General features: G+C 37.3%; 1 protein-coding gene across 3 annotated transcripts in view; it reads left to right on the top strand.

Moving 5' to 3' along the window:
- Positions 1-19,172, top strand: part of TAB3 (TGF-beta activated kinase 1 (MAP3K7) binding protein 3) — a 55,306-nt gene that overhangs the window by 3,236 nt on the left and 32,898 nt on the right. For 2 of the 3 annotated variants that reach the window (XM_088795220.1, XM_019710557.3), the window contains exon 2: positions 8,971-9,073. The gene's annotated coding sequence lies outside the window, so the exon portion shown is untranslated. Of the gene's footprint in view, positions 1-8,970; positions 9,074-12,321; positions 12,407-19,172 lie in introns of all 3 variants that reach the window. The other variant, XM_074324296.2, reaches the window with a different exon arrangement.

Here is a 19,172-nt window from a genome sequence, read left to right as displayed (position 1 = left end):
AATGATTTATATTGCCTCTATGTAAAGACACCAGGAAATTGTCTCAAATTGTCTTATGTAGTTAGCAGCTTATTTTCATACCTTTCCACATAATAAATCTCAATTTTTTACCATGGCCACAAGTATTTGTCTAAAAGTGAAATGGACCTGATGAAATATTTGGAACTGTCAAAATGAATTAATCCTAAATATTTAAGAACAGGTATTATAGTTTAATTCATTGGCAGCTCTACCCTCCAGTATCCCACTTCCCTCCTGCTTCAAATTTCTCCCCTTACTTTCCTTTCTTTCTGACACTGTTCCTGCTGGTACCTGGACCCTTCCCTTACTTCTCAGTTGACAACACTAAAGTCTTTGGCAGAGTGGACAAGGAGAGCAATGAAACTCCTCAAAGTCCACTCTCCTTCTCTGAATCCCTGTGCTCTAGGAGTTCAAGAGGGACCCGGACAAGACCCCTTAACCACTCTTCTTTCTTGAAAAGACGAGTAGCCAGAGTAACAAGGCAATGTCAAGACCCTTGCCAGTTTCTCTTTTGCTTTTCCTTCCTTCTAAGCGTTAAGGAGGAAAGTCTGCAGAAGTCCATCTGCTTGCAAGGGCAGGCATTGTTCCCTCCTCTCCTGCGGCCCACCCTGACCCCCAAACTTTTCCCTTGCTTTTAGCCGCCCTCCCACACTTCATCCTTCTCTCCCAAGTAGGTCTTGCCTTCCTCATCCTAGGATCTCCGCCCACCGAGGTGGTTCTGCCTTTTTGTCCTTCTAACTCTGAAGCCCAATGCAATGCCAACTGCCCTCTTTCATGCCTTGATCATGGAATCCTGGGCCTGTGGTCCTGGGGAGCCCAGACTCCCAGTTAGGGGAGGGAAGAATTCTTTTCTATTTCTAGGGCTGAGTGGGGCAGGGTTAGTTATTCTAAATTGAACGCTAAAAGGGTTTTCCTGTAGAAACATTGCCCATGCAGGTTCGGTATTTTATTCTATTTCTGTAACCTTATGGATGTTTAAGTTTTTGTGAGCTGGCTCAGGAACCTGGCACATAGACCTTTGTTTCCTGGGAAGGGGAGTTCTGAAGTTCAAATAGATGATTCAAAAAATCAGCTTGTGCTCCAGAAGTTGCTGGGGGTTGTGTGTTCTTTGTTAATTATTCAGTGGGATAATGGGAGCACACCTTTAGCTCTCCAAAATTCTGCTGTTATGTGGCCCAGATGGCTCTTCTGGGATATAAACTGCTAGCCTTTTTAGATTGTAATTCTGAAGAATTTCTGAATTTAGGTTCATGTTTTGAAACAACAGTTGAAGTTTGGTCCATCCCAGGATCCTGTTTGTCATTAAAGCAGATGTTACAATGTTGTGGAAAGAGCAGTTTTTCTCTGTCATAAAAGGAATATCTTGTTCCCTCTATATCTTGCTGCTGTTTTGAAACTTTTCAAGGGTATTGGAACTCTTGCAGTTATTTTACCATAGTTTACTTAGTGATAAACATGGACACTGTTTATTTTACCTGAAATTTTAAAATAAAGTTTTATTAGTCTGTTGAAGTTATATGCTGTTAACACTGTAGTATTCAATTAAGTGAAGGATTGCCAAGTGAGAAAAGCAGAGCAAAATACATCTTAAATTTGTTCTCCATAAATGTGTTCAGTTTTAGCTTGGTTGAAGCACATATTCCTAATAAAAGGCAAGTGGGTCTTTTTTTTTGGTCTCCAAACTACTCTTGTTTTTAAAACGAATTTGACTAAGCACCCTGTGTTTGAGGGTTTATCAAATTATTTAACTATACATAGAATGGTTAAAAACATGCTTTCTAAGGGTAACATGCTCAAATATTGACATCTTACTTTTGACACTAATTAGCTTGGTGATTTTGGGTAAGTTGCTTAATCTCTGACCTGTTTCCTCATTTTTGAAATTGGGATAGTGTAATGTCTACCTCACAGGATTTTTATGAGGTTTAAAGGAACCAGTGTATGTATAATATTTTGAACATGCCTAGCAATTGTAAATACTGGAATAGTTCTTCTCTTTGTTATTATTACTTTGTCATCGTCATCATTACTGCTACTATTATTACTACTTTGGCTACCTTCTGCGATGACACCCCTTCTGTTTTGGGTGTGTGTGTGAAACATTTATTTATTTGGTAGTAATTTTTTTAATGTAAAGTTTACGGAGGAGGTAGGGAGAGAAGTATATTAACTGCTGGATACAAAGTTGGCCATAGTGAAGGAAATCCATAAAATATTAAGCTGATTTTTTTCAGTAAACCATTCCTATTATTTTAGGTATAAGGAGCTGTACCACTTTAATGTATGAGCAAAACTGGATTATTTTGGGTAGCGGGGTGTCTTTATTAAAGTTTAATTACCTTGGCATCTATGAGGCCAGAGTCTCTGTAGAGGGATTCTCAATTTCTGAATGGTTCATTTATAAGACTTCCTTTTTGAAAATCAGCACCATTTTCCCACAGAAATAATGTCACTTATGGCCTTCGGATTCCCAGGCCAGCCCAACATATCTGAATTGGAAAATTGATAATACTGTAAAAACTAGCTTCTGTGTAGGTCAGCGTCTCCACAAGAATCCACAGTGAGTACATGAGGTACCGCAAGATAATGAACACAATCTTAAAGAAGGAGTGGCAGAGTCACATTCCTTCCCCATTTGAGCAAGGACTCCCCAGCCTTGGCCGGGGGGACTTCTTTCTTCCCTGGTGGAGACTGAACGGTGTGAGTGGTGTGATATGGCCTCTAGAATACAGGAACGTTTTCCTGGCTTTGCTCCTCAGAAGGCTGTATATAGTCCAGTGGTTGCCCTCAAGTCTCTGGTTCCATCACTTACAGAATTCTCACTGTAAGTACTGCCTACCTTACAAAGCTCGTGGGAGGGTTAAATGTGTTAGTACTACATATAAAGCACTTTAAACAGCACCTGGTCCATAGGTGAGTGCATAGGCCTCATGTTACATATTTACTATTAAGCTTTACTGTGTTAGGAACTCTAGAATGCCTCTCTACTTGGCAGTCCACTGCCCCTATCTATTGTACTTAAATAGGATTGTTCTCCTTCCTTTCCACTGAGAAATAGTTTTACAGCTTTCCCTGGGGATGGCAAGTCTGAGGATTCATCTTGGCACTGAACTTCACACTTTGAAGTAAAAGGAGCGAGTCCTATGATAGAAGAAAGAATGCTATGGAGATGGAGTGAAGACTAAAGCGTTTTTATAATTTAAAAATATGTTCACAGGACTAAATGGGTTTTATGTACTGTTCACTTTTGATGGATTTAGCTTCAAAATGACAAGCTCCTTTCTATTTGCTAGATCCGATACTGCCCAATTCGTGAATGTTGAACAAAATCAATTAGATCTTTAAATTAAAAAAAATGTTACAGTTAAATAGAAAGCATACTTCATACTGGAAGTAGAAGCTAATTGGAATGAATTGGAGAAATTACTTTTTTGTATTTATAATTGATTGATTTAATAGCAAAATTAATACTGTTAATACAATAATTTATTGTCACTAATTAGCACGTTAGTCTGTGTGTACTGGTTTCAGTTTGTGGTCATGATTGATTTTTTTCAAGTCTTTTTCAGGGGTACCACAGGCTGTAAGTTCCATTGTCATTCTAAATTATCACATACGCCTAAGTTTGATGTCATAGTTGTCGTTTAACATAAACAGAAAGTTATCTGTTAGGTTGCACATCATGAACTTCAGTTTTAGAAAGTCTTATCTTTTCTGTCCCAGAAATAACTTTTGGCTATTAGTCATGGATGGCAAAGAAATTAATTTTGAATTGGTAACATTTGGATGAAAATGTTTCAATTAAATAGTGTATGTATTGAGGGACACTTCCAGTAAACAAACTCTCTTGGTGGGTGGAAATCCCCTAGAACTTTCAGAAAATTGGTAGAGGGGTGAACTTAATTAAATGACTTCAGTTGTTTCTACTTATCAAGAGCTGTTTATGACCTTGGACAAATCACCCAACTTCAAAGGACCTTGGTTTTCTTCATTTGTGGAATTAGGAGATTTGACTAGATATGTGAATCTGTTAGTTCATTTCTGAGGTTTGAAAGACTCTCTTATTTAATAATTTAGCAAAAACCTGTAAGACCAGGTTGCTTGTCTTAGACCTTTACGAAATCAATACTAGTCACTAAATCTAAATATAAATCAATTTATTTTGGGGGGTTTAATTTGTTTCAAACCAATGTTACTGTAAATTTGAGAGTCACTAGTTGGTTTTGCACCTCTATGAATATTTTTTGGTAATTAGTATGTTGTTTAATAGCTGCTTTTTTTTTTTTTCAGTTTTAGTTATTTGAGTTCTGTGCTTTGAGCTGAAGCAAGTGTCCACTTGTATACATTTTTTTGGCAACCCCCCACCCCCCGTATATGCAGAGAGTGCACATCAGTAGTGAATAGTCCAGTGAATATTCACCGAGCACACTTGTGTACCAGTACCCAGATCAAGAAAGTGAACTTTACCAGCCACTAGAAGACCCTCTGTTTGCCCTTCTGGTCACTTATCACCCTGTCTCCCAACCATCATCCTCACTTTTAATATCACAGATTAGTTTTGCCTCCTTTTGTACTTTATATAAAGGGAATCCTACTGTACTCCCTTGTGCAGCATTATGAATGTGAGATTTAATTTATATTGTGTGTAGTTGCAGACTATTCCTTCTCATTACTATATATTCCATTGTGTGAATATATAACTAACTATATATCATTCTGTTGCTGATGGATATGTAGGTAGGTCTGTTTTTGGAGAATATCTTTGTGACCTTGGCGTGGGCAAAGATTTCTTAAACAGGATTTTTTCAATGATGAAGTATTGTTTTAGAGTTCTCACTAGAGAAAGAATGAGAGAACTGGTTTATTTTAATATGGGCATCTAAAAACATTTTTTTAATGTTAACATATAGTGAAATCTTTTACTCTGTAAATCTTAGGGAAAGGGTCAGTATTTAAAACTAAATCTTCTAGGTAACTCAGGTTTGGGCTTTCGTAACTTTTGAATTCCTTCAAAAAAATGTGTCAAGTATTTCCTTGCCTATTTTGACTTTCTGTTTCTAGTTCTTTATTATATGACAGAAATGAGCCCTTGCGTGCTTTTTCATTTTAATGTCTTTTGATAAACCAAAGTTCTTAATTTTAGTGTAGTCTGATTTATCAGTTTTCCTTCCTGTTTAAACTAGACATCAGGTTCAGTTTAAAGTAGCCTTCCCTGTCCCAAAGTCTTAAAGATATTCTCTCTCATCCTCCAAAAGCTTTATTATTTTGGTTTTAATGTATAGGTCTAGCATCTAGCTGAAATTGATTTCGGAACATCCTGTGAGGAAGGGGACAGTATTCTTTTTTATCCACATGGATAGTTAATTTTACCAGCATACTGTCTTACCTATTACCTACTACTACTATCAGGAATCGAATAGCCCTTTATCTGTGGTTGTGTTTCTAGGCTGTCTTTCCATTAGTCCTTGCACTGATACCACACTATTTTACTATAGCTTTATCATAAGTCTCAATGTTCAGTAGAACAAGTTCTTCCACCTTGTTGTCTTTTGAGAGAATTTTGGCTATTGGTCCTTTGCACATTTATTTGAAATTTAGTATCATCTTGTCACTTTCCACATACCACACATACATGCAGAAAACCTGTTGGGGATTTGGATTGGATTTGCATGGAATCTATAGAGCAATTATATCGTACTGTTTTCTAATTCATGAACATGATATTTATTTAGGTCCTCTTTGATTTCTCTCAATGTTTATAATTTTCTCCAGAAAGTCATTCACAACTTTTGAGATTGTATTCATGGATATTTGATGTTTTCATATTGTAAATTTTTATAGACTTCATTTTGTTTTTAAAAATACAACTGACATTTGTGTATCAGTTTTGTATCTAGCAATTGTGTCAAATATTTATTACTTGTAGTAATTTATCTTGTCTTTTTTGTTCCTTTCATATTGTTATACTTTTATTTCTTACTGTGCTGACTAGTGCTTAGATTATAATACTGAATAGAAGTGGTAATAGAAGGTACTGTCTGTCCTGTGTATCTATGACTTGTTCCCTTTCTCAAAGGGAAAACTTTGAACATTTATCCACTAAGTATGATATTTGCTTTAATTTTTTCCTAGTTAGTCTATTAGTTGATTAAGGAAGTTTCATTCTGCTCTTGGTTTGGTAAGAGCTTATATCATGAATGATACTGGATTTTATCAAATGCTTTTCCTACTGTTGCTCCTTGAATCAAATTATATTGGTTGATTTCCTAATGCTAAATCAACTTTGCCTTCCAGGAATAAACTCAGTTTGGTCATTATCTTATTTTCCTTTTATTTTACTTAGGAATTTTGGATCTTTGTTCTTGAGTGAGGTTGACCTTGATTTTGTTTTCTTGTACTGTCATTGTTAGGTAGGTTTCGGTGGCCTTGTAAAATGAGTTAAGGAATATACCTGTTGTTTCTTTATAAAAGGATTTTTTAAATTCAATTTATTTAAACTAAAAAAAAAAGTTCATCTATTTCTTTCTCCATCCCCCACTCCTTACCTCTGATAACTACCAATCTGTTCTCTGTATCTATTAACTTTTTTTTTTTAGATTCTACATATAATGGAGACCATATGGTATTTGTCTTTCTCTCTATCTTTTTTGTTTTTTTCACTTAGCGTAATGCTCTCCAGGTCTATCCATGTTGTTACAAAGGGCAAGCCACCAAAAAAAACTGTTAGAACTAAAAAAAAAAAATTCGGTAAACGTTTCAGGATACAAAATTAATACTCAAAAAATCAACTATCAGAAAGCAATTAAGAAAACAATCCTATTTACAATTGCATCAAAAAGAAGAAAATATCTAGGAATAAATTTAACCAAGGAGGTCAAAGACCTGTATATAGAATATTGCAAGACACTGATGAAAGAAATTGAAACAGACACAAATGGAAAGATATTCTGTGCTGATGGATTGGAAGTATTATTGTTAAAACTCCATACTACCCAAAGCAATCTACATACTCAGTGCAATTCCTATCAAAATTCCAATGGTATTTTTCACAGAAACAGAACAAACAAGAACATTAAAACACCTTAGTTCCATTTACTCACCTAACATATGTGCTGTCATCCTGTAATTTAATTTTCTATATACACATATATTTTTACAAAAAGCTGTACATATTTATATATATTAACTATTAATAATATATATAAACTATTAATAATATATGTAACTTCATGAGTTTGGAGATAAATTTCTGTTCATATTTTAAATCCCATAAGACATTATATTATTATTTTACACTGTTCCATTAAGTTTTTCACATGCTTACCTACATTTTCATGGTTCTTCATTCATTTTTGTATCTCTGACCTTCCATTTTGTGTCAGTTTTCTCTTGCTTTATGATTTCTTAGTGGGGGATGTGCTGGATATGAACCCCGTTTTTATTTGAGAATATTTCATTTTCATTCTTGATGGGTATTTTCTCTGCAGTATAGTACTAGGTTGGCAAGTTGTTTTTCTTTCTCCTCCTTAGAGATACCATTACACAGTCTTTTAGTTTCCAATTTTGTTGTTGAGAATTAAGCTACCTGTCTAACTGTTGCTTCTTTAAAAGTAACCTCCCCCCCCCCCATGCTTAAGTTTTTCTTTGTGGATTTTCAACTAGGAATTCATTGAGATTCTTAAATTTGTTGTTTGACATCTTTTATCATTTTTGGAAAATTTCAGCCATTCAAATATTGCTTCTGCCCCATACTCTCTCTTTTCTTTCTGAGATTCCAGTGAACTGTGTTGGATGTTAGACTCCTCACTATATGCTCGTGTTTCTTACCCTGTCTTCATTCTGAGCCTTTTCCCTTGATTTATTGCTTCAACAGTCTATTGGCTTTTAAACCTGTTCAATGAATTCTTAATTTCAGTTTTTGTATTTTTCAGTTACAGAATTACTCTTTGCTTCTTTTAAAAATCTGCTTTGTCACTTTTTATGGTTTCTATTTCATTGCTGAGATCATTAAGTTTGATTTTTATCTCCTTGAACATAGTAAACATAATTTAAAATCTGTATTTGATAATCTAATATTTGGAGTCCGTGTTGAATCTGTTTTTGTTGTTTGTTGTTTCTACGGCTTTTGATCTTGTTCTCATCTCCTTGTATGCCTGGTTGTCTTCAATTGTATGCTGGGTTTTGGATTTGAAAAATTGTCAGAGAAATCATTTGAGACCAAGGATGATCTCTTCCAGAAAGGATTTTTTTGGTGGCCTCTGCTTGAGGGAATCCAGTATTACTTATACTAGTCTAACCTCAGCTTTTAAGATTTTTCTGGGTCCACCACATGACTCAAGGCCAAGTTGCATTCAGTGTATGGCCTGATTAATTTCTGGTTCACCCTTATTTCCACCCTGCAGCCCTTTAGGTTTCTAACCTGAAGATGAGGGAAGAGGATTTTCTTTTTGTCCCTCTTAGCCTATCAGGCTGTCAGATACAGTTTAACCTCTAGTTTCTTCTGGATTGCTGGGCTCACCTCTCTGAATTCTTTAAGGGACTCAGCACAGCTTTGTAATCAAACCCATTTAACATTTAATATATTATGGGGAGCCATAGGGACCCCTGATGGTTTGCCAGGGATGCAACTAAAGTTTGTCTTGCTAGCTTTCTCTGAAGCTAAAACCTCAGAAAAGCTTTGGCCCTCCCCTCTGCTCTTGCCAGCTCTGCCTTAGGCAATAGAGGTGACTGACTGGGAAGGGGGAAGGGGGCTTAGGCAGTCAGGTGAACTTTGTTAGTATCTGTGGAACATGAATGTCATTCACTGTAATTTCAGGTAGTAGGTAAAGGTGTACAAATGGCTGCTTTCTTTTTTGGTGACCTTTTATTTGTACACTGGATCACTTGCTCATGCTGTCTTTAAACCTTTTACTGTTTGAATCTTACCTCATTGGTCTTTCTTTGTTTTAGGACAGTATCTTCAGACTTTTCTTCAAGGTTTTGATTGTGAATTGCCACGTGTCAAACTGTACAAGGTATCATAGTTGAAGTTCCACAGATTGACAAATTGGAGGTAAGGAATGGATATCTGTGTCTGTGTATTCCTGTAATTATATTAGAGCAAAAAAGTTTTTTGAAAACTAATCGATGTGGCTATTAATATCACCCCACCCCCTTTACCCCCATCCTTTTTGTGCATTTAAAATCAAGGAAAAGATGTCCAGGTGATTTCATGTGTTTAGATTTAAGCCCTAAATCAGGACCCTAAGCAAGTTTTTTCTACACTTCATTTGTTATTAGAAAGCTTACTAGCAAATGAAAGGGAGATTTAGCAGTTGATTTTTAATAAAAGGGGCGAATCCTCCCCAGGTCCCCATCCTCAGTGGTAGGAACTGGTGGAGCATGCAAGACCTGCCCCAAGGAGTAACTGGGTGTGCTTGCGTATGCTGCGCTTCAGACTTTCTCGTTTTTATTGTAATTCTTCTTACTCTCAGATCTGTGCTCAATAACAGTTGTATAGATGATAAATCTAGTAGTATGATCAGAATAAGTTTTCAAGTGTAGCATAATTCTTGCTTTGAGCCATTGGTAGATCTGTATCAAGAAAGTCTATTTAAGAATACTTATAAAGAGTTCCGCTCTTTTTAACACCTGTTTTCTAGTATAACATACATGGGTTTGTGTTACGACTTAAACACTGGACGAGATGTTATGTATGAGTCCTGTTGTCTAATCTTGGGTTTTTAGCAAGTTTTAAAATCCCTCTGGCCTTCAGTTACCTTCTTGTGTAAAACAAGGTTATTATACTGAGGTTAGGCTCAGTCAGGGTTTCTTAGCCTTGACACTATTGACATTTGGGCCAGATGATTTTTTGTTGTCAGGGGATGTCCTGTGCAGTGTAGGATATTGTCCCTGACCTCTGCCCATCACATGTCAATAGCACCCCTCCCCAGTATAACCAAAAATGTCACCAGACATGGACAAATGTGCCCTGTAGGGCAAAATCGTCCCCGGTTGAGAACCAGTGGGTTAGAAGATGTATAGAGTTCCTTCTAGCTTTATAATTTTATTATTTATATTTTTTTAATCCTGTTTTTCTTTGCACCCCATCTTAAATCTCATCTCTTCCATGAAGGTTTCCTTGGTGTTTCTTTTCCTTGTCCTACCTTAATCGTTTCTTTTTCTGACTAGTTATTATAGGATTTACCCCCACTCTGTTATAACTGTACGTGTGTTTCTCTCAGTTTGAGGGCATAAAGCCTTCTGTATCTCCAAGTTGAGTTCTCAAGTTTTATTAACTGAATGAACAAGGGATTCAGGAGTGAGTATTTTCTGGCTAGACATTGTAAAATAAATGATTATAAATGGTATTTTTGTTAATCTTTCAAACCCTTCCAGTAGGAAATTCCGACAGTTTGTGATTTTGAATTTCTGGGTTAATGAGACTGAGAACTCATTTCTTAAAAAATCCTTCAGAGGGCAGGAGCCTCCAATAGTACATGAGGGAGCTACACAAAACACATTGAGGCTGCATTTGAGAAAAAGTCACAAAAATTCATGACATAAAGAGTTGCTTCAGCTTTTATATGCAGACGTTTCTCAAATAACTCCACTTTGTTAATTAGAAAACTGCCATCTATTCAGATAAAAGTAAAAAGGAAAGGTGCTACGTATTTTTCTTACATAACCTGGAATACCTCACTATATTCTAAGTCAGTATTTCTCAAAGCAACCCACAGTAAGACATTTTTATCATGATCTAGTACACACACACACCCCTCAGGCAAGTTTTGTGAATCAATATATGTGCGATTACTATGTGTGAAGCACTCTACTATTTTACTATAATGTTTCCTTTTTTCTTAAATTGTCATCTCCCAGTAAATTTATTACCTAATTCACTAATAGGTCACACTCCACCATTTGAAAAACACTGTTCTAAGTAATCTCTTTAAGTAATAAAATGTGGAGATGCTCTGCCTCTGGCATATATTACCAATAGGTTGTCCTGTCTTTCTTTTTAAATAATGCCATTTAAGAATTGACCCAATAAAGACCTTGGAGCACCTCAACCAGAGCACATTGTTTTTTCCAATTATTTAAAACTTCTCATTTTATCATTTATACTACTTAGTGTGTACAAGGCACTGTAACTAAAAGAGCATGTTTGGGTTTTTTTTTTCGTTTTTTTTTCTTCGTTTTTTTTAAGGAGAGCGCAGGCTCAGTGGCCCATGGTGGGGGTCAACAACCGGCAACCTTGGTGCTACCAGCACCCGCTCCAACCAACTGAGCTAACCGGCTGCCCCGAGCATGTTTGATTTTCGTTCTCTAGATTCATAGCAATAAAACGTTGAGGAGAATAAAAAGTTAATAAACATTATTTCAAGTGCTGAAAGTGGTAATAAACACACAATGACATTTAAGAAGGAGAAGGCTGTGCTAATTGAAGTCGATGGGAGAAAGTTAACATGAATGCGGAGTGGATTTTGCATTGTCATACAGGAGAGTGGCAAAAGCTATTACACATGGTAGAAAATAGCATTCATGTAGGTGCACTGTACTTGCTCATACTTGGAGTTCATTTTTTGGGTAATGTTTAAGATAAACAGTAAGTATGGTAAAGTGCTGAATTTATATGGTATAAACAGTGTATGTTATTTTAGCTCTGCTGTGGTTATAAAATGAGGTTGAGTCAGGAGATTAATTAGAAATGTATGCATGATGGCTCTGATGTTAAGTCAGTATTTGCCCTAACATGATCAAGTTTACATTGAATTTACTAGGTTTACCGGGATTGAAGATAGCGTCTAAATAATGGGAGAGAGAATGCTCATTTGTCAGAATAAGCCAATAAAGCTCCTATTCTACATATAAATTGCTCTTCATGGAACAGAAATGGGTTACATAATAGCATTTTTTAAAAAGTTGTATGCTATTTTGGGTATGCAATCCAAAATTTTATACGGGCTTCATAGGCCTGGGCTCATCCTTTCTTCTCTAAATAGAATGGGGGGCTCAGTAACTGCCAGGTACACGGCAAAAGCCTTAAGAAAACAAGCAGTGGACTACCTTTTCGTGGTTCTGAACTTCTGTCTTCTGTGAGGAAACGTAGAATTTAATTACTGTAGAAGATATTTGTGACCTAAAGGAAAAAAGGAAGATTCAGCTTGTGATGATAGTTGGGAAAGAACCACGTGCCCTAAAAGTCTGGTCTAGCATTTTGTCTGCTGTTACTTTAAGGCACCAGAAGTCTATGGGTTTTTGTCATTTTTCCATATTGAGTTGGGAAGTTAGCAAAAGGATATGTCCTCATTTTGTCAGATTTCCAGACTACTGAAAAGAAGGTGCTTTCAGAGCTGGAGATGTAAATACGACTCCTCTGCCAGGGCTCATAAACCATCTTGAGGTAATTAAAAAAATTTTTTTACATACATTTCATTCTTTAGAAGAGTTTTTTGTTTGTTTGTTTGTTTGTTTGTTTTGTTTTGTTTTTAGGAGGGCACAGCCCACAGTGGCCCATGTGGGGATCGAACTGGCAATCTTGGTGTTATCAGCACCACACTCTAACCAACTGAGCTAACCAGAACAGTTTTTTTTGTTGTTTTTTTTAAAGATTTTTATTGGGAAAGGGGAACAGGACTTTATTGGGGAACAGTGTGTACTTCCAGGCCTTTTTTCCAAGTCAAGTTGTTGTTCTTTCAATCTCAGTTGTGGAGGGTGCTGTTCAGCTTCAAGTTGTTGTCCTTTCAGTCTTAGTTGTGGAGGGCACAGCTCAGCTCCAGGTCCAGTTGCTGTTGCTAGTTGCAGGGGGCACAGCCCACCATCCCTTGCGGGAGTTGAACCGGCAACCTTGTGGTTGAGAGGATGCGCTCCAACCAACTGAGACATCTGGGAGCTCAGCTCAAGGTTCAATTTTAGTTGCAGGGGGCGCTGCCCACCATCCCTTGTGGGAGTCGAGGAATTGAACTGGCAACCTTGTGGTTGAGAGCCCGCGCTCCAACCAACTGAGCCATCTGGGAGGCAGCTCAGCTCAAGGTGCCGTGTTCAACCTTAGTTGCAGGGGGCGGAGCCCACCATCCCTTACGGGACTCGAGGAATTGAACTGGCAACCTTGTGGTTGAGAGCCCACTGGCCCATGTGGGAATCGAACCGGCAGCCTTCGGCATTAGGACCACTGAGATCCAACCACTTGAGCCACCGGGCCGGCCATAATATTCTTAATTGAACGAAATATTTCCAATTAAATAAGACGGCTTTTCCATTTCTTTTTTCATATACCACTATATAAGGTCATTAAACTTCATTTGTTTTTTAATATTCTACCTCCTTGTTACAAACCTCAGAACTGGGAAGACATCCCAAGTACCTTTATTTTTACTTTGAGAGGAGGTTGGTGGGAGAAGGCAGAGAGTAGCTTGTCTGATAAGTCCTGTATTGGTGGTGGCTGGCAAATATGTACTTGACGGGAGGCGTATTCAGTTTAAATTTAATCTGAATATGCTTCTGTTTGTTTCTGGGGGCTATATTTAATGGACAATGCTTTTAGTGATTCTTTTAATATGAATATTATTTTGGCCCATAGTTTATCTCTTGAGAATATAAGAGAATATGAGATAGATGCATCAAATGTGTGACTATTTTCTGAATGGTTTCCACTGTAATGAAAATCTTAGTCTTACCATGTAGCCAAAAGTACAGGAGAATTATGGTAAAAGCACAGACTTCAAGTTTGTATCCTAGCTTTGCTTTTAACTGTGACCCACAGGCAAATTATTTACCCTCTCTGAGCCTCACATTTCCCCATTTATAAAATGTGGCTATTACCTCTTCTATTGGATGATAGTAGAGATGAAATGAGATAAAGCACGTAGCACGGTGCCTGGTGCATAGATATGGCTCAATAAATATTATCTAAAATCAAAACCTGAAAAGCAGCAAGAAAATGGATGAAAGTTCCAAAGGTATATACTAGTATACATATTTTTGTTCAACAGGTATTATTTGGACCAGACCAATCAATCAGAAAAAAGAATGATTCCTTAAAAAATCTTAAGTCCTCTCAAGACAAGGCTAACTGTTCTTTAAACCTGGGAAATGCTCACCTCACCAGACTTAACATGTTAACAGTGGTTGTCAGCCTGAGATCCTGTTGCCTCTCTAGGGGCCACTTGGGGGTGTTTCTGGGGTTTTACAGGAAGGGACAGGATGCTGAAGACCTTGTGACATGTGGAACAGGCTTACATGATGAAGAATTATTGTGTCCCAAACTACCACATCAGTAGCATACCACGGAGACTATACTAGACTGATACTTACAGTGTATCTTTAAACGTCTCTTTCAAACACATTAGAGGTGTCACAGATCCAGCAAATATGTCAGAGTGAAGCAAGGCCAGGCCTCAGTGCCTGGGACACCCTAGGGAATGTAGAAACTAGGCAACCTGCAGAGTAGAGTGTATGTCCTTTCTAAATGGGAGAGTTATGCTTCAATCAGTTGTTGTTAGATCTTGTATTGTTTCAGAGGAAAGCTAGATATCCAAATTTTAACTTAAGATTTCCCTGCTTTAAAGTGTGGTTCAACTTGTAGACGGATGGGCTGGATTCGGCTCACAGACCATTGGTTTGTAACCTGTGATATAATTATTTGAAGAAGTGAGCTAAAATTCTGGCAGAAGTAAACAGGGCCATAACAGCACTGTCCATATTTGCCGAGCTCAGGAAAGGTTGTGGAAAGAAAGCACTAGGTGTCGTGGTCATTTTGTACAGTTTCTAGAGTGGAGAGAATTGTGGCATCAGAGCAGAGCTCTGGGGGAGCTTGCTCTCCGTTTGGGAGGAGGAATTCTGTTGGGAGAAATCCCAGTAACTGCTGTACCTTGTACCCACCTGCACTCCTGAATTGGGGGGGTGGGGGTAGCTGCACCAATGGAGGAAGCCTCAGAGTGATCCCACCGCGAAGTACACCATCCCCGACTCCCAGGCTTCATCCCGCCTTGAGAAGAAGTTAGGAGTCCCTGCAAAACTGACAGGCAGTAAAGGCTCCACCCTACAGAATCTCCTGGTTTTTGTGACTTTGGAACTGTGTGATTTATGCCTTCACTATTTCTTCTTTCTTGATCTAGAGTTACTGCCTACATGTACAGCTCAACAATCCACAGCTGTGGCCATCTGTGCTTTAGTGGGGGTGTCCCAGGAGTTTGGTCACATCCTAGCCTAGCCAGTACAGTTTAGATATTGCTTGAGTCCTCTGTCTGGTTTTAAGGTGTCAAATCATCACTCATCACTTTAATATTTTAGTGTAAAAATTAGCATGTCGTTATAATGTTAAGAGACAAAGTCCCTATGTATTTTGCAGTTATTGCATACATTGATATACAGTTGACCCTTGAACAAGGCAGGGGTTTAAGGTTGCTAACCCCCAAGCAGTTGAATATCCATGTAAAACTTTTGACTCCCCAAAAACTTATTTGCAGGTGTCCCTCAGTATCTGCGGGGAATTAGTTCTAGGACCCTCTGTGGATACCAAAACCCGCAGATACTGAAGTACCTGTATCCAGTGGCATAGAACAATGCATACAGCCGGCCCTCTGCATCCGTGGATTCCCAGCCAAAGATCAAAAATACTCTTGGTTGAATTCACAGATGTGAAACCCGGGGATACAAGGGACACAGAGGGCCAATCGTATGTTTATGGACTTGCACAGTTCAAACCCGTATTGTTCGAGGGTCAATTGTGTATGCACAAGAATAGATTTTGTTTTGATCTGCATCGTATCCAAATCTGTAAGTTGTATTCTATGGGATTAAATACAGAAATACATCGTAGTACTTTACTGTAAAACTTTTAAGTGTTTTTTTTAAGGAAACTAGCTTATATTTTTGGCTGGAATATTTTCTATTTGCTTAACCTCCCAGTGAACAGAAAGGAAATTGCTTTGTTAAAAGAAGTATTTTAATATTTCATAATAATCAAGAAATTAAATTTATTTGAGAGTGTTACATATTGTGAAATACTTAATGATTATCCCTGTCAGTTAGTGCTTATGTGAGTGACTGTGTATACAGGGCAGAGAGCTAATCACTATTAAGATTACACACATAATCCCTTAAGGAAAAGATGTTTTTTAATCAGTTTAGACTCCCACTTATAGTGAAAAGTAGATCTACTGTTAATCATCTTTTCAGATGGTAGCCATTTTTGTGGGTAAGTTGTTGGCTTCAATTTTAAAGATGCTGTTTAATGTTTTTTCAAAGGCAAGTTATTTTAACCATTTTTTTAAAAAGGCGGTTTCTTCCCTTTTCCTCTGCTTCTTGTATGTCCTAAAACAGCTATTTGTACAAGGACTTATTATTCCCCTCTGAGCCCTCCATCTAACCTACCACATACCTGGAACTCCCTATTTGGATGATACTGTTGAGGGTTTGCTGCCCTTTTTTCCCAGCCAAAGAAGGGCACACACATCATCACTCTACTGGGAATGACCTTGATACCTGCCAATGACATAGTGGAAAGGACTCAGATTTTGGAAAAGGCAGGCTTGTATTTGAGTCACGATTCTGCCATGTACTCATTCTCTGAGTTTGTTTTCTTCTTTGTAAAAAGGAGATGATCATAGCTACCTTTCAGGGCATAGGTGTTCAGTAAATGGTAGCTGATACTAATAGTGATAAATTAATGGTAAGTTTGTGTAGCACCCAAGATTCTGAAGGCAGAGAAAGCTAGCTGAGGGCCAGTAGTTGCTAAGAGCTCTGAATGTGCGGAGCCTAAGCTCTTGGCACCTGAAACATCTTTCTTCTTGTTGATCCTTGTCACTTTTTTTCCTTCTCATAAAAAAGCAACTGTATTGCCCTTATATTTTAAAGACTTGAAATTATGGTTGAGAAATGAATAAAACTGTTCTTTGAAGCCAGTAGTGAAGTTTGAGTTAAGCCTTTGGGGGCTTCAGAAGCTCTTTATTTGATGATGATTAAATAGCCATCAAGTGTTCTGAATGCGGTTAGACCCTCAAATATAAAGGAATCATTTCCTGTTATCATTTCTGTAAATAAAAGATTTGATTACCTAAGATCATTCCTATCATTAAATTCAATGAATTTCACTTTTTTTTCATTTCACCTGACAAATAATCCTTAAACACCTAGTCTGTGCTAGGCCCTTTGCCTAGTTAATTGTATGCCCTCACAGGAGATACTGAATTAGGGAATCTGAGAGTTATAGGTCTTAGCGAGTTATAGGTCTTAGCCTGTCCTAAGGCCTTAGTGCTGTGCTATCCAATAAGGTAGCCACAGTCAATAACATGGCTGCTGAGCATGTGAAATGTGGCCAGTCTGAATTGAGATGTTCTGTAAGTATGAAATCCACACTGGATTTCAAGGACTTAGTCTGAAAAAAATATGTAAACTAGCTTATCCGTGATTTTTATATTGATTGCATGTTAAAACAATAGTATTTTTTACGTATTAGGTTAAATAAAATATATTATTTATAAAATGAATTATACCTGTTTCTTTGTACTTTCTTAATGTGGATACTACAATATTTCAAATGACTTGCATTTGTGTTGGACAGTGCTGCCTTAGAGCTTCAGTGACGTGGCAAAGTAACTCCTCTAGTTAGGACTCCTGTGACTAGTATAAATTATAGATCGACTCACTGTGAAAATGGCAGGTAATGTTTGTATTGATCAAAAAGTTAGATAATTCAAACACTGTTTCAGAGAAAAAATTAACACTAAGGACTTTCAAATAATTTACATTTTAAATTAAAGCCTAGATTGTTAACCTGGTAGAATCTCTTAGCATTTCAGATTTGAGATATTTTAAGAGGCAAACTGGAAAAATATACCCATTGATTCAGTAGCCTAAACCTATTTTTCTTTTTCCCTAAGCATTTACAAATCATTCTACATAGGTGATCCCTGATCCCCCAAATTTTACTGTGGGTGTGTGTGTGTGTGGGCAGGAGGTGGGGGATAAACTTCATCTAAAGTTTCATACACACACACAAACCCCCACCAGGGGTGCCAAAAAAATGTACACAAGTGGACACTTTGGTCGATATAGCTCAAGCACGTAATCAGAAGTGTCTGGACGCTGATGGGAACCACTTTGAGCACCTCTTGTAATTGCAGAAGTCAAACGTGACTTGTGTTCATCTTCTGTTATCGGTATATATTGAGTGTTACAATTTTAATACTTTTTTTCTTAAAATGTGTATACATTTTTTTGGCACCCTCTCTCTATATATATTTATATTTTAACCTTACTAGCTAGAGTGATTTATTATAGTAAAATTGATTCTTCGTCGTTTAACAAACATTTGAGCGGGTACTACGTAAATGCAGGGATGAAGAAGGCATAACACCTGAATAGAACCACGACTTCCTGTTTGCTTTTAGTTTTGCTTACAGAAGGTTTGCAAAATTCTATTGCAAGAATAAAAAACACCGTATAACCTTTACCTAGATTCACCTATTGTTAACATTTTTCCTGTTTGCTTTGTAGTTTGTTTCCTCTCTCTGTGTATGTGTGCATGTGTGTTTGTGTATGCACACATATACATATAGATGTATTTTTTCCTGAACCATTTGAGAGGAAGTTGCATACATCATGCCCTTTACCCCTAAATGTGTTATTGCCTAATTCCTAAAAACGGATATTCTCATATATAACCACAGCAGTTATCAAGTCAGTAAACTTAGTAAATTCAATAAATTTCACATTGATAGAACACTTTTCCTAATCTACCATCCACATTTCAGTTCTATCAATTGATCAATTCATTTCTTTTATAGTATTTTTCCCATTTAGTATAGGATCCAGTCTAGGATTTAGTTGTCAAGGCTCTGTCTCTGTTAATCTGTGATATTTTTCTAGCCATAGTCTTTTATGACAGTGGCATTTTTAAGATGACATTCTCAACCCCTCTGTCCCCCTAACTCCCTGCTTTTTTTTTTTTAATAGAACATTTCTCATTTGGGGTTTGTCTTGTTTCCTCATGAGTAGTTTCAGGTGTTACGCATTCCTGAGTGGAATAGTATACAGTGATACCATCACATGTGGAGGTGCACGCTGTCTATCCCTCATTGGTGATGTTTATTTTGATCACCCAGTCAAGATGTTGTTCCATTTATCCATTTATAGTTACATTTTTCCCCTTTGTAAATAATAAGCAA

The sequence above is a fragment of the Rhinolophus sinicus genome, chromosome 18, assembly GCF_057876585.1.
Source record: "Rhinolophus sinicus isolate RSI-liver-muscle chromosome 18, RSI-T2T, whole genome shotgun sequence".
Classification (NCBI taxonomy): domain Eukaryota; kingdom Metazoa; phylum Chordata; class Mammalia; order Chiroptera; family Rhinolophidae; genus Rhinolophus; species Rhinolophus sinicus.
This window is presented reverse-complemented; position numbering and strand designations above follow the sequence as displayed.